The sequence below is a fragment of the Gavialis gangeticus genome, unplaced genomic scaffold (genome assembly GCF_001723915.1).
Source record: "Gavialis gangeticus isolate Ggan-Ray unplaced genomic scaffold, GavGan_comp1, whole genome shotgun sequence".
Lineage (NCBI taxonomy): Eukaryota > Metazoa > Chordata > Crocodylia > Gavialidae > Gavialis > Gavialis gangeticus.
This window is the reverse complement of record NW_017729033.1, coordinates 36414302-36422027: the sequence shown is the minus strand read 5'-3', so window position 1 is coordinate 36422027 and position 7726 is coordinate 36414302.

Here is a 7726-nt window from a genome sequence, read left to right as displayed (position 1 = left end):
GGAGAAGCTTGAGAGAGTCTGGAGAAGAGCCATGCACATGATCAGAGGTCAGGAAAATGGACATTATGACGACAGACTGAGAGCCATGGGGCTTTTTAGCCTGGAAAAGTTCAGGCTCAGGGGTGACCTGATGGCCTCCTATAAGTTTATCAGGGGTGACCCCCAGTATGTGGGGGAACGTTTGTTCACCAGAGCGCTCCAAGGGATGATGAGGTCAAACGGTCATAAACTACTGCGAGACCGTTTCAGGCTGGACATAAGGAAGAATTTCTTTACTGTCTGAGCCCCCAAGGTCTGGAACAGCCTGTCATCGGAGCTGGTTCAAGCACCTACATTGAACACCTTCAAGAGTAAATTGGATGCTTATCTTGCTGTGATTCTATGACCTCAGCTGACTTCCTGCCCTTCAGGCAGGGGGCTGGACTTGATGATCTTCCGAGGTCCCTTCCAGCCCTAATGTCTATGAAATCTATGAAATATAATCTGGGGCAAATAAGATACACATCAAAAAATCAGTAAAATTATTCCTTACACAGTATTTTAAAGGCAGTGTATATCGTCTTAAAAGGGGCAACATCAATCAAGATGCAACAAAATGTAGCAGGCTGACAGTCAACATGAAGGTGACTTAAAATGAGGGAAGATGATTATCATTCAACTAACCACAGATGTTAAGTTGCCATGGAGGAAAATGATATGGGGAAAACAACCTTAAACTTTTTAGCTTAACAGTGTTGGAATATCACAAGAAGAACTGATTAATTTTGTTGTTATTTAATATTTATATCACAGTAGTGCTCAGATGGTTTGACTGTACATGCTGTACATGGCACTGTCCAAATACTGTTCCTCCTTTCTTTTATACCTTACACAAGCAATGTAAGAAGATAGAACACCATTAAATAGGTAAAGTAGGTCTTATGTACACATAGCATTATGTAGAAATAGATATCTTGGAATAAATATTCCTGAATGATTATATACAGAGCTGCTTTTATTTTAGAATAAGAGTGCTTCATTCCTGTTTGGTTTAATTCAATTCTAACAGCAAGCATTTGGTAGCCTTAAGCAAGTTGTTAGCCCCATCTATTATGATGATGTCTTTCATGCTATTAATTTTCTTTTGTTTTTATTTTAAGTTTTGTAATTACACATAACCATAGATTTTTCCCAATTGGCCTTTAGCATACACTGGTTGATTACTGATTCTAGGTGAAAATGAGCTGAAGAATTAGGAAGTCTAAAGAATAATGCAGTGGATTTGAAAGAGAGAAATGAAGTGCGTAATCATTGGAAGACACTTTTGAGGGTCAGGGTACCAATGTATTGCTGTGCCAACAGGAGGTACCATGTGAGTGTCTGATAGTGTGGCAGGGTTATGAATGTCAAATACATGAATACATGGAGTATATAATGAAATGTACTCTCAAGCTACCTTAGAAATGCTCCCTCTATAAACTTTGAAAAAGATGCTAAAGAAGGAAGAAACACCCAAGATGCAAAAGAGTCTTTACCTAGTTTATGTACCTACCAAAGAGAAAAGGAGAACAGTGTGGCAAATAAAAACTGAAGAAAATCTGAAACAAGCATGTCATATGCTGCTGCCACAGCCAAATGCTTGAATTCCTGCCACTAGTTGTTAGATGAGACATCAGCAAAATGATTAATTTTCCCTGGAACACCCTTTGCTCTGAATTATTTCCAATAGAGACTATAAGAAGAAAAAAAACTGTTTAAGGCACTCAAATGCTGCAGATGTGGAGACCATGTGAGTAGAAAGATAGATGTTCACTTCAAATTAGAATGACATTTAAAAAAGGATTAGATATGTGACCAGTAGTATGACTGATTAACAGGCCTTGATGAGTCAAAGGAGTGACTTGGTTTAGAAATAATATGCCTACAATGAGAGCCAGGAGCCCTAATACCTACTCCCTGCTAGATCTTGGACACGTCATTTTGGGGGGAAATCTGGTTCTAGTAGAAATTTTGCCACTTACTTCAATATGACCACAATTTCACTCTTCTGTTTCCCTTTCTCTAAAATGGAAAGAACACCTACCTTCATTAGAAAGATGTTTTGAGAATTAATTAGCTAATTTATAAAGTAATTTAGAATACAAATTGTGATTACTAGTACATACCACATGCTGAGGGTTTTTGTGGGGTGGGGAGGGGATTGGGGCTTTTTTGTATATAATCAGGCAATGCAAAAATTTTAGTAAGCTTTAGGAAAGAAAATTCTAGGTCAAACCACCATCCCTGCTACCCAGACATGCTGAAAGTCTCTGTACAAATGTAGGCTGCAGGGTCTTATTACCTTCATTAGATTTCAGTGCCTCTCCTATTACTGCTGAGTTGTTAACTTCCAGGAAATGCCTTCAGTCCATCATAATCAAAAAGTAAATATTTAATGTCTTTTTACACCACTTGGCTGGATAGACATTTGTATTGTCTGCCCTAAACTTAAAAAAAAAATCATATTTAAGCATTGTTAGCCTATCACAGCATAACTATGAAGAAAAGAATGTGTGTGCCAGAGAGACAGATACAGATAAAGGTAGGAAGAATGGTGAAATCTATGCTCAATGCTGTGTGAGTTTGTTTTATCACATTGGTCAGGGCTCCATGTTTGTTAGTGGTACAACTGCTGATCATATCTGATGCTGTGAAATTCCGGTAGTTCTTTTTTTAAACTATTACAGGAACAAAGATTATTGCTTGGATTTCCTCAGCTACACTGGTATAAATTGCAGCAATTCCACTGAAGTAATTTAAAGTTACACTTGTATAAACTTGGTATAATTTTCTGAGAGAAGAACATTTTGGGATGAATCCTGTTTGAAATAGTTGTCTTATTGAAGGCAATGGAGGTATTTATGTAAGATGAGTAGGATTTGTCCCAAAGCTATGAGGCAGTCTGTGAAATCCTTTTCTTGGGTTTCCTTCTGCATGGCTTCTGTATCGATTTAGTTTTGCTTTAGGCTTTTGTATTCAAATATGCCTGAATGTCAAAACCACACAGCTGTATTTGGCTGTATTAGAGTTGAAACATTGGAAACAAATGATTTCTATGTGTTTTTGATGTGAAGCCATAAACAGGCCTTCAGGCTCACTTGAGACCTGGTTAATTTTTGAATTTACATGGAAAATAAGCATGTGTGGTTTGCGGTTTTATAAAAAGTTTTGCAGCTAGGACATTAGAAAATGCAGTACTGTATCAGGTCTAAGTTCCATCCTGTGTAGTGCACTTCAGTAAAAGGTGGAAAAAAACCCACAGCTGGCAGAGTTGGGATAATCTATACCACAGAGTCCCATCTTCATCTCTAATGGGCAAAGCTTGGCTGAAGGAAAAGGTTTAACATCCATTAAAAGATTTTTATTATCATGAATTCTGATAACTGGGTATTCTTGATCCAGATTTAATAGCCATTTAAATGCCTATTCCATTTCTGACTTTGCTAAATTCTTGATCTAACCATATCTCCATAAGCTCATTAAAGACAGTAGCAGCATTTGGATCAAGAGCTAATCATTTTCAAATCTGGGGGTGTTTAGAGCTGAGAGTTTTTTCCTTACTCCTCCTGACCAGAAACTCTCTCCATAGCTGATTGTAATGTTGCAATGCTGAGCCTGACAACACTATACAGTGGTTATTGTACTGTTAATGGTGGTATTATTTTACATTTGCTCCTGGACTTTCAGATTACCTGGAACTGTTTTTGGAGTTGTTGGTTTCTGCTACATGTTATTCTTGGTTGAATTCTTAAAAATTATGGCTTGCAATCTCTGGTGATCACTCCACTGTTATCTGTGGGGCGCAGCAGTAATGTGAGTCTAAACTATAGCTATGTATTGGTTGGAGAGAAGGTATGGGCTTAGGGACTGAAAATGAAAGAGAAACAATTTGCCAGTTATAAGCTATCCAATGATGATGAAGACAATTCAGGTAATTGCCATGAGACACCTGAAAGCATATTCTGCAATGAATCTGTCCTTGTTATAGATGAAGTCTCTTATTCTGTTTTTGCTATAATCTGAGTATAGTCTAATTGTTCAGTCCCAAACAGTAGACCGTATCCGTAAGAGTTTTGCAGTGAGCTCAGAAGCACCACTAGTAGTGACTGCTAAGTGGCAGAAGAAGTGTTCCTGTCCTGTCATTGTGGATTTCACAAAGCCATCATGAGGAGAGTAGTCTGCTTTTAGGTTACTGAAGTCAGAATAGAAAAGTGAATTCTAGCAATAATTTCACCTCTTTTGGAAAAGCCACTTCCATTCAGAGCTCTCCATTATCTCAGCATGTTTACCATAGCATTCACAAAGGATTTGCTGTGTAATTGGGTGTACTTTCACCACCTTTTCACCTAACAGTTTCATGTGCAGAATGGATTGGGCAGGGAATAATAAACTGTTGGTATCCAGCTACTTAATGCTGTGACCAAATCCTCTGTCAGAAAGGATAGCATGGTCTGCTTGGGCATGTCAGTGGAGCTGCTTTCACACAGGTAAGATGGAAAATGGGCTGTCATATACAAAGTCCTTAGCTAGTTTATTTATTTCACTCCACAATAATATTAACCTAACAAGGGGGCTAAACAAAGTATTTTCCTAGTCTCAGCTACAAATTGACTACTTTAGCAAGACAAAAATCTCTCCATGTTGAGCCACCTCTCTTCTGTCTCAGTCCCTCTCTAGCCATCACTCATTTATCCTTCTTGTGTCAATAGCACATAGAGTGAAAAACAGTTTCTTCCCCTCTTCTCATTTGTTAATGCTTTCATCTGCTCTAGGGTAAGGAGAGTGACTTCTCTACCCTTCCCCTAAGGACTCTTCTTAGGGGTTGGATTTCTTATGGCCATCCTCATTTCCTCACACCACTTAGTTTCCCCTTGGTGTGCTGGCAAACAGGTTTCCGCTCTCTGTTGGTCAGGTGGCTGCAGGGGAAGTGTTAACTGGGATATAAGCCCTTCCTCAAAGCAAAGGCAGGGGGACCGGTCCTGCAGCAGAGAGGGATGGAGCCTCTGGAGGAGGCAAGACTGAACACGAGCCCAGGGAGAGAAACTGCAGCTTGAGAGGAGGAGACCCTGATGATAGGAAGGGAATGAGTGCACCCAGAAAGTTGGGGACTGTTTACATTCCCCAGGGGGGATCCTGGGGACTGACTGCATCTGGAGGAGCAAGGACTCCAGGGGGACTCATGGCGAGCAGGTGTGCCCAGAGGATTAGGGACTGTTTATGTCAGCCCAGGAGGGGCGCAGGGGAGTGGGGGCCCTCCAAGGACTGTTTATGTTGACCCAAGAGGGGGTTGCTTTTCTTTCGTTTTCCTTGTGCTCATTTGTTGGCAACATCTGACAGACTGGGTCAGTTTTGAGGGGAGGTATGGAGGCCACGGTACAGAGTGCCCAGCATCCTGTGGGTTCCCCCCCCCCACCTCCCTGGTTTTTTTTGGTTTACACCTTCCTCCCCGTTTTTCTTGTGAGTCTCAGAGAAGAAGGTAGGCAGCTACCTCGGCCAGGCAGAGGCACAGATGGGGGCCAAAACCCAGAGGGGCTAGAGGCTCTGACTGCTGCTAGGTGGGCTAGGACCCAGCAGGGCTGGCACCCTAGCCAAAGCTAGAGTGGGAGTGCAGGGGAAGAAAAGGCAGGGTTGGTAGCTGGAGAGAGAGGAGTGAAAGCAAGGCACCCTTAGCTAGACTCTGGTCACCTAGAGGCTATTGCCTTCTAAATATCATTCTCACCATAAGATCAAGATGTGGCAGGTGAAAGTGAGAGAGAGAGGAGGCAGCCAAGGTGGCCAGGGCAGGCAGACAGGTACCATACAGCCTTTGGGGGTGACATGACCGCCTCTGGAAGTGCATCTCATTACGGAGAGGAAGTACATTTCGGAAGAACACCAGTGATACTCTGTACTGACAGAACAGCATAGTTATTCTGACTTTACAAAGTGCAGTAATAAACTCCCACTTTTACAGTATGGGGGGCATGGAGATGCAAATAGGCTGGCAGGCATTTGTGTCTGAAAAAAATTGTAGCAAAAGCCTGCTGGAACTGATGTTGTGAGGACAACTTGCTCCAACAGTATAACAGGAATATGGTTTTACTGTCATGTAGAAAGATCCTCATATTGCAAAATGGACTTATATTGAAATGGAGTAAGTATAGAAGGATGTTGTAACTAGGTGTGGTCAGGAATTTCCTGTGGGAGTGACTTCCATGAAATGCTTACTTTCCACAAAATAAAATTTTCCATGTAAAATTTCATTTTGTTGAAAAATTTGTATTTGTGGCTTGGCAAATCAAAATTAATATTTTATTTTATTTTTGTTTCCCCTACCCAAATTGATTTTTCCCCCCAGAAAAACAGGAGCATTTTGTGTCAATTCAGCCCAACCAAAACATTAAACTTTATTTTCTTATTTGTGAATAGCCCTATGGAAATTGTAGTTCAGGCAGCCATTCTCTCTCATATGGGTCAAGATCCCTGAAGTTTGCATCTCTTAGAATGGAATACTGATTTCCAGTGACAAGTGGTGTGGTGCATCATGGAAGTCACAGGACTGTGAATACATTATAGATGCCCAGCCAAGGAGTATGAAGTCAGAGATCATGTTCCTCGATTTTAGCCCTTAGAAAGCAATGCTACGTTGTGGTAAAAAAACCCATTTTGGATCATTTTGATAAACTAAGCCAAAGCACTTGATTTCAGGAATGCTGATCAAAAATACTGATGTGAACCGTTTCCAAATAATTTTTTTTCAGAATTTCAGGTCCATCAAAAATGATGAAATTTAATCTCTTTATGTGGATTTAATGAAAACAAATATCAATATATTCAGATTGACTTGTAGGATGTAAATCCCCAATGTTACCCACTTTTGGTGGTAGCTGTTAGACGACTCATTTTATAGGGTAGGAGGCGGCAACTTGTTTTAAGAAAATGTACTGCAGATTTTCCAGGGAGGAAATTTAGATAACCCCTGTCTGAAGCCAGAGAATACTATGCAGTGTTTGGCTCCCAGATAGGATTTTTGATTCATTACCTAAATATGATTTCAATCATCAAGACTCAGGCAGTAATCAGACTTTATTGGCAATATCCACAGCTTCTAAACAGAATTGCAAAAGTGAGCATTTTCCCAAGGTCTATCTGCCTACTCAGTCAATTAAACATAACTTGCTGCACTTTCTGTAATAGCACAGGCTGGTGCCTCCCAGTAATGTTGTGCTTTAGACAAAACTGCCAAGCCAATATCATATTGACTGCTCTCCCCACATCAACAAATTCTGTCATCTTATCATAGAAGGAAATCAAGGTGGTTAGGTATGACTTGCTCTTGGTGAATCCATGCTATCTGTTACAGGTTCTGCTGATTCTCCTCTAGATGCTTTGACAGCTGTATGTCATTTCAGCAGTCTTCTGATTTCGTATAGCACCTAGCATATTGTGTACATGCTGGAAGCAAACAATTTACTCTTAATAACAATTGTGTAATATGAGTATTTATTGAAGTAATTATACTAGGGGAATAAACATCTACTTCTGATGGAAATAAGCTATGTTGGTAATGCCACCTTTTATTTTTGTTTCATAGTTTCATAGTTTCTAGGGTCAGAAGGGACCTGAGCAGATCATCGAGTCTGACCCGCTGCCATGACAGGAAAGAGTACTGGGGTCAAACGACCCCAGCAAGGTGTACATCTAACCTCCTCTTAAAGACCCCAAGGGT